The 7817-nt window shown below is 32.9% G+C and overlaps 1 pseudogene; it reads left to right on the forward strand.

Annotated features, from left to right (window-relative positions):
* Positions 1-2108: 2108 nt before the first annotated feature.
* Positions 2109-3760, forward strand: LOC149178490 (cytochrome P450 86B1 pseudogene; annotated as a pseudogene).
* Positions 3761-7817: the final 4057 nt, after the last annotated feature.

The raw sequence follows: 7817 nt of genomic DNA on the forward strand, positions 1-7817 counted from the left end.
TGGTGCTTAGTCTTCGAGGAGTGTTCTGCCAATGCTGAGGTACGAGATCTTCCATTCCTGATGTCAGCGCCATGTTCCTTGAGTCTTGTCTGGAGGGAGCGACCTGTTTCACCTATGTAGCTTTTTCCACAAGAACAGTCTATTTTATAGACACCTTTAAGTTGATGCTTGTCAATATCATCTTTTACAGACTTCAAACTTTGCCTGATAGTACCAGGAGCTGAGAATTGTGTAATAATGTTTTTCTTTCTTAGGATTTTAGCGATTTTGTCTGTAACCCCATGGATATAGGGAAGAAAAACCTTACCACATTGAGGTTGGTCCTGATCTTTAGGCTTGGGAGATGACAACCTTCTTTCAGCTTTCTCCATGGCTTTTTTAATCTCATGATCTTTGTAGCCTATATTCTTAAAAGTTAAAACTAAATGCCTCTTTTCTTCGTTTATATGCTCTGCGTCAGAAATTCGAAGGGCTCTAATGGCAAGAGTGTTTAGAACGCCAAACTTTTGGGCTGGGTGATGGTGGGAATCCGCATGGAGGTAACTTTCTGTGTGGGTTGACTTCCTGAAAACCTTATGGCCCAAAGAGCCATCCTCCTTTCTGATGATAAGAATGTCCAAGAATGGGATGCTCATGTTTTCTTCAAGCTCCATTGTGAATTTTATTTCAGGGGAGATGGAATTTAGGTGAATGAAAAACTTGTCAAGTTCTGCTTTACCATGTGTCCACTTTATATTGGTGTCATCGACAAAACGCTTCCACCAGGCCGGCTTTAAAGGATATGATTCCAGGGCCTTCTTCTCAAAATATTCCATGTATAGGTTGGCCACGATTGGCGAGAGGGGTGATCCCATTGCTACACCAGATGTCTGCTCATAAAATGTTCCTTGGAAGGTGAACACAGTTGACCTTAAGCAGACTTCAGCTAGCTTTGCAGTCCCTGGATCAGTAACATCTTTTATAACCTGAATGGCTTCATCAAGAGGAATCTTCGTGAATAAGGAAACCACGTCAAAGCTTACAAGGATGTCATCACTTTCCATCCTTTCATTTTTAATAAGATTCACAAAGTCCTGGGAGTCTTTGATGAAGGAATCAGTATTTCCGACAAGGGGTTTTAGAATTTTAGCAACGTATTTAGCAAGCTCATAGGTTGGGGAGCCAATAGTATTAACTATCGGTCTGAGGGGGACCCCTTCCTTATGGATCTTGGGTAATCCATAGATTCTAGGGATGGTTTCACAAGAGGGGGTTAATTTCTTCTTTAATTTTTCGTCAAGGTTGGAATCTGAGATTATCTTTTTTACATCCTTCATAATTTTGGCCATGGGATTACTGCTCAGCTTCTTATAACTGCCACAATTTAGGTGATCATTCATTTTTCGTACATAGTCTTCTTTATCCAAGATGACTGCTGCTCCTCCTTTATCTGCTTTAAGAACTACTACCTTGTCATTATTTCGCAAGGACTTGAAAGCTTTTTGTTCTTCCTTACTCAAGTTGCTTTTGGGAGATTTGGCTTTTCTCATGATGAGAGAAAACTCTTGTCTTAATGATTCTTTGTCTTCCAGAGGGAGGTTGCTAATCCCATCTTCTTAACATTACCCTCTCACAATAATAAGTCTAAAAATTTACCCTCTAACAATAAGTCTAAAATTTATTTAAATATATAATAAATTTAAAATTAAAATAAATGTATGCTAGCTTATTTGTGGAAACAAACATTTCCTCCTGTTATTATCAGCCACACTAGGACATTAACGAGAATAGTAAATGAAGTAACTGAATTTGGATAATTTCCTAGAAGCAACTCTTTAACTATGAAACTGATTAGTTTAATTATGAAAATACATATCAACGATTAAACTGATTAGTTTAATTATGAAAATACATATCAACGACCGATTAGCTTGTCACACCAACTATCGTCGATGGAATGAAAGGCTGTTCTCCACGTTTCGTCGATGTAACGTTTACCATGTTCCCTTTATTTATGCCTCCAACCTGGCAATGAATCCATAGTACTGTGATTAGCGTAAATATAAATTTGCAATAATTGCATGGTACCACTAATCCAATGTTATTAGAGGCAGCGGACTGTTAAGCATGCCTGGAATTCATTGGCTGTTTGCATGCTCCATGCTTCTTCAGAAGGCCTTAATGGGTATCTCCGTTATCTTGATCGTCATCATCCTGGCGTTCACATACTATGTTCTATTTCTCAAAAGAAAGGCAAAGAACGGAATCCCTCCAGAATGGCCTTTCCTAGGGATTCTCCCCTCATTGTTTATACATTTAAACCATCTATACGATTCCATTTCAGAACTCCTGATCGGATGCGGGGGAACTTTTATTGCCAAAGGCCTTCCGCAAACCACTGTCCTTACCAGCAATCCAGCAAATGTGGAGTACATTCTCACAACTAGGTTTTCAAGTTTTCCAAAGGGTCCTGCTTTCAGGAGCGCGTTTAGAGATGTTTTCGGTGATGGATTGTTTAACGTTGATGGAGAACTATGGATTCAACAAAGAAAGGCCTCTATGGTAGAATTTAACTCTGTATCTAGTCTCACTTATGTCTTGAACTCCGTACAAGACTCGCTGCGCCAAAATCTCGTTCCTGCCCTGGACAACACCATATCCAAGGGAAGCGCCACCGATCTTCAAGACATGCTCTTTCGTTTCACGTTTGACAACATCTGCAAAATTGCGTTTGGGGTGGAAGTGGGGTGTTTATCTCCATCTCTGCCGGTCATTCCCTTTGTCAAAGCATTCGACGATGCTATTGAAGCATCCTATAGTCGATTTTTAATGCCTGTATATTTGAGAAAGATCATGGGATTTTTCGGTTTGGGGATCGATGCGAAACTTCAGTCTGCTCTGAAGATCATCGACCAGTTTGTCATGGAGATCGTTTCAGCTAGAAGGGAGGAATTGGGTATGGGAAAACTTGGAATGTCTCGTAGCCATGCAGATATATTATCTATTTTTATGAAATCTTTGGACCAAAATGGAATCCCATATTCCGACACGTTCTTACGAGGCATTTGTCTGAGCTTCATTCTTGCCGGCAGCGACACAACATCTGTGGCACTTTCCTGGTTCTTTTGGCTGCTTCTTCAACATCCCCGTGTGGAAGAAAATATTTTGGGGGAGATCCACAGCATTTTAAAGAAGAGATCAGCTAATGTCAAGCCCGGTGATCCACTTTGTTTGAGCAGGGAGGAGCTGAAAGAAATGCATTATCTGCATGCATGTTTGTCCGAGACAATGAGACTTTACCCTCCTGTGCCATTGGGCAGAAAGGAGGCGATAGAGGACGACGTTTTGCCTGATGGGACACCTATGAAGAAAGGGACTGCTATTGTTTACGTTACTTACGCCATGGGAAGAATGGAAAGCATCTGGGGCAGAGACTGCATGGAATTCAAGCCAAAGAGATGGCTTAATGATGAGGGTGTTTTTGTGAACCAATCTGTTTACAAATATCCTGTTTTCCATGGAGGACCTCGAATGTGTATGGGGAGAGATTTTGCATATTTGCAGATGAAGCAAGTGGCGGCATCCATCTTATATCGTTACAAACTGAAACTGGTTAACGAAGGTGAACAGCCGAATTATAAGGTACGGGGATTGACTCTCTTTATGAAAAATGGGCTGAGGGTTACCCTCCAACCAAGAGGAACTGACAAATAAGGTCTACATGATATATCACAGCGTTTGCCATTGTACGTGCACGATAGTAATTTAGTATCGTCGACTGTGTGTCCAGAAGCGCATTTACTACATAATGCGATTTCTTTCAACTACGTACTCTTGTGTCTACGGTCAATAATTTGAATATTGATTATGAATAAATAAAGGGATTGCATGTTTTCTATTCACTACGAAATATTAAAAAAAAAGTTTTTTATTTTTCAGAGAAAAGAAAAATAAACAAAAATAAATATTGATTATGAAAAATAAAGGGATTGTATGTTTTTTATTCACCATGAAATATTGAAAAAAGGGTTTTTCTTTTTCAAAGAAAAAATAAATGTGTGATTAGAAAACTAAAATCATGTTATTTTTTTAAACTAGATTTATATGGTGGTATGTTTTTTTAATGTGTAATTAGAAAACTAAATTCATATTATTTTTTTTTAATTAGATTTATCTGGTGGTGTGTTTTTTTTATTATTATTATTATTGTTTTTTTAATGTGTAATTAGAAAATTAAATTCATATTATTTTTTTAAACTAGATTTATCTGGTGTATGTATGTATGTATGTTTGTTTTTTTTAATTATTGTTTTTTTGTATAAATGAATTTTGTGCGTGTAATTTTAGTTTGTTTGATTTGAAAATAGAGAAAAATTATAATTATTCATGTATGTCAAGTCTCAACAACTTTATCTCATTTAATTTTTGGTAATTTCATCTCTTTCAAAATTGATAACTCATTCTCAATAGGTTTCCTTGTCTCAATGTATCAGTGAGATAAACATAGTTACTTATTTTGGTTTATAGGCCTCTACAATGTAATACTTTTATATACCAACCACCGTTTTTATAAATAAATAACATTTACCAATTCTGTCTCTCTCACACATATATATATATACACAATTAATTACTTGTAATAATAATCATGTAAGACATATTGAACTAATTTATTAACTTAATTTGTTGATAAAATCTAATAATAAAATACAAACCAATTCAAAATAAAATAAATTAAACAGTTGATGATAATTAAATAGATAAAATATTTATGTTAATATAAAATAACATTCAAATTAAACTTTTATATATTAATTCAACTATATAGTATTTTTGCATATTGATTTACCTATGAAATTAGAACAATCAAAGAAATTTAATTATAAAATATAATTTAAATTATTTTATTAATTAAAAATTATTTTCCCTCCATTTAATATCATAATGATGTTCATTCAATAACCTAAAACAAATGTTAAAATTACTAAATATATTAAATTTAATATTTTATTCAGAATCACACAATATCTATGATAAAGTTTTAAATTCATACTAACAAAAAATAAACCAATAAAATAAAATACTATAAACTAATATAATTCTATAAACCTTTCCATCTCTACTACTTGTAACTGAAATATTTTGAAGCCCATTATATTTTTGGCATCTACCTCCCTCTAGTCTATAAAATCATACATCATACAGAGACAAATATTTAATTGTTAGACAAATCTGGTGAAGTTCACTGCTATAAGAAAAAAAACTAAGAGCAGGAATAAACTGCAATGAAATAATTATGGAGAAGTAACTGAAATATTTTGAGGCCCGTAATATTTTTGGCATCTACCTTTCTCTAGTCTATAAAATCATAGAGAGACAAATATTTAATCTTTGAAAAATCTGGTGAAATTCAATGCTATAAGAAAAAAACTGAGAGCAGGAATAAACTGCAATGAAGTAATTATGGAGAGTGTCTTTTCTTTTGGAATATATATATATATATATATATATATATATATATATATATATATATATATATATATATATATATATATATATATATATATATATAAAGAGATATAAAAAATATTATGGAAAATACATTGATTGTATTTGTTAAAAAGGGAAAGGTATCCCATCTACAATTTTTTGAATGTAAGGTGCCAAATCGGAATGAGACATGAGAGGAACACAAAACTTGAAATGCTAAACTGCATTTAGGAATCCATGGAAAACGCCACTAAATTACATTTGGGCATTACTTCCTCGTGGTTATGACCACTTTTCCACACATTTCTTTTTCCCGAGATTAAGCATTACAATTGTCTTTATCTTTTTTCAGATTCATGTGTTACCATTATAGAGTGTAAATTTTGAAAACATTTCAAAATGTGAGAGATCATAATTAGGTCACGAATGAAGTGAAATAATTTATTTTCTTTTTATAAATAAGATTTTCCCAAAATGTTACGAAATCTTCAATTAAATCAAATTCAAATTTCATACAACCCTTTCTGCGTAATGAGCCAATAACAACTGCATTACATTATATTTTATCTTGAAGACGGACCAATAAGCATAATGAACCAATAATAACTACATTACATTATATTCTATCTTAAAAACTAACTAATAAAGCCTACAAATAGAGTTTCTTATATTTACCCACACGATAGCCTCAGAGAATGCAAGACACATAACAACACACGGAAACCATGGAAACCATGCTATTTCTGTACTTTAACTATTCCATTTCTTATAACACCACCATTAAATTACATTATGAGGGAACAAAGCCAAAGGCAAAAAAAAGCCAATACAACCACAATGGGTATGTGCTCCCTTGTGAAAACATGGTGGAGGTGTTTTTGAAACGATCTTTGTAATTCATTTTTCATAACTACATTGATCTTTGAAGTTCTTTTTGGAGTCTAACCAAAAAGATTATCAATACATTAATTTTTTGAAACTTTCTTTTCTGGAAATATAATGAAGAAACAAAGTAATTAATAGTGAAGTGGGTGTATATTCACAGCCCATGGTATGGGAGAAAACGAAGAGAGGTTCAAATTTCGTGGTGGTAACGGTCGAATCAACTGGAGGTAGTAGCCAAAGCATGCAAGGCTAAAGGTGTTGTTTGCTTGGCTGATTTTACGAAACCTCAAGCAAGAGGATCGTGGAATTCATAGTTTTTACCTTTGCACGATGTATAGATTTTTTTTGGTTTTTGTTTTTTTTTTCAATTGATTTGTGTAGTTATAATTTATAATAATTGGTTGAATGCATGAAGATGGATTACTGTTTTGGGTTAAATGTGGTGACGAAATTTCAAGTTGTCCTCACTCATAATTGGGTGAATGCATGAAGTTGGGTTACATTTTTGGGCCAAATCTGGTTAAGAAATTTCAAGTTTTTCTTCTTTTATTGAATTGAAGCTCTCAAAATTCATACAAGCATTGTGAGTTTTGATTTGGAGTGAAAAGACGAATTGTGGAGAATTATGGTGTTGTCCTCATGATACATTTTGCAAAAAAAATTAGTATCTTATATTATATCAATTTTCCATTAAATGAAATGTTTGTCTTTGCAAATTTTCACACATCTTAAGATGTATGTGTGTGTTCACTTAGCATAACTCAGTCTAAAATGTGTAATTTTTAATATATATATATATATATATATATATATATATATTATTTTTCCATATAAAATTAGTACAAAATGGTGTTGTAGGAAATTTTGCAGAAGGGGTGCTGAAATTGTGGATTTTAGGACGTGGATGGAGAGCTTGATAAACCCTAGATTGACCCATTTACATGGTTAGGGACTCAATTGAGCATTATGGTTCAATCGAGCCTTTATAAACAAAAAATTGAATCCCATAATTTAGATTTTGGAATCAATGAACATCATATATATATATATATATAACATTTTTTATATGATTTATTGAATTAATGAAAGTAAACATTTTTAATGAATGGTTAATATTCACATTTTTCAAATGACAAAAAATCACAAGTTATAGATATCTTCCACGGAACAAATAACTTCTGCTATTAATTATTTTTTTCATAAAAAAACTAAATAGTCGCTAATTGCATATATGTTAATTATACATCAAATCACAAGTTATAGATATCTTTCAGGAACAAATAACTTCTGCTATTAATTGCCTTCTTTTTGGTTCTAGTTTTTTGTTTTTTGTTTTTTGTTTTTTGTTTTTGTTTGTTTGTTGTTTTTTTTTTTTTTTGCATAAAAAGCACTAAATAATCACTGTGCATATATTGGACATAATTAAAATAATTCCATCCGACTTAAAAAATAACTATTTTATT

Source organism: Pinus tabuliformis, chromosome 4_1 (genome assembly GCF_031772625.1).
Source record: "Pinus tabuliformis cultivar Carrire ecotype Pingquan chromosome 4_1, CPIR1, whole genome shotgun sequence".
NCBI classification, from domain to species: domain Eukaryota; kingdom Viridiplantae; phylum Streptophyta; class Pinopsida; order Pinales; family Pinaceae; genus Pinus; species Pinus tabuliformis.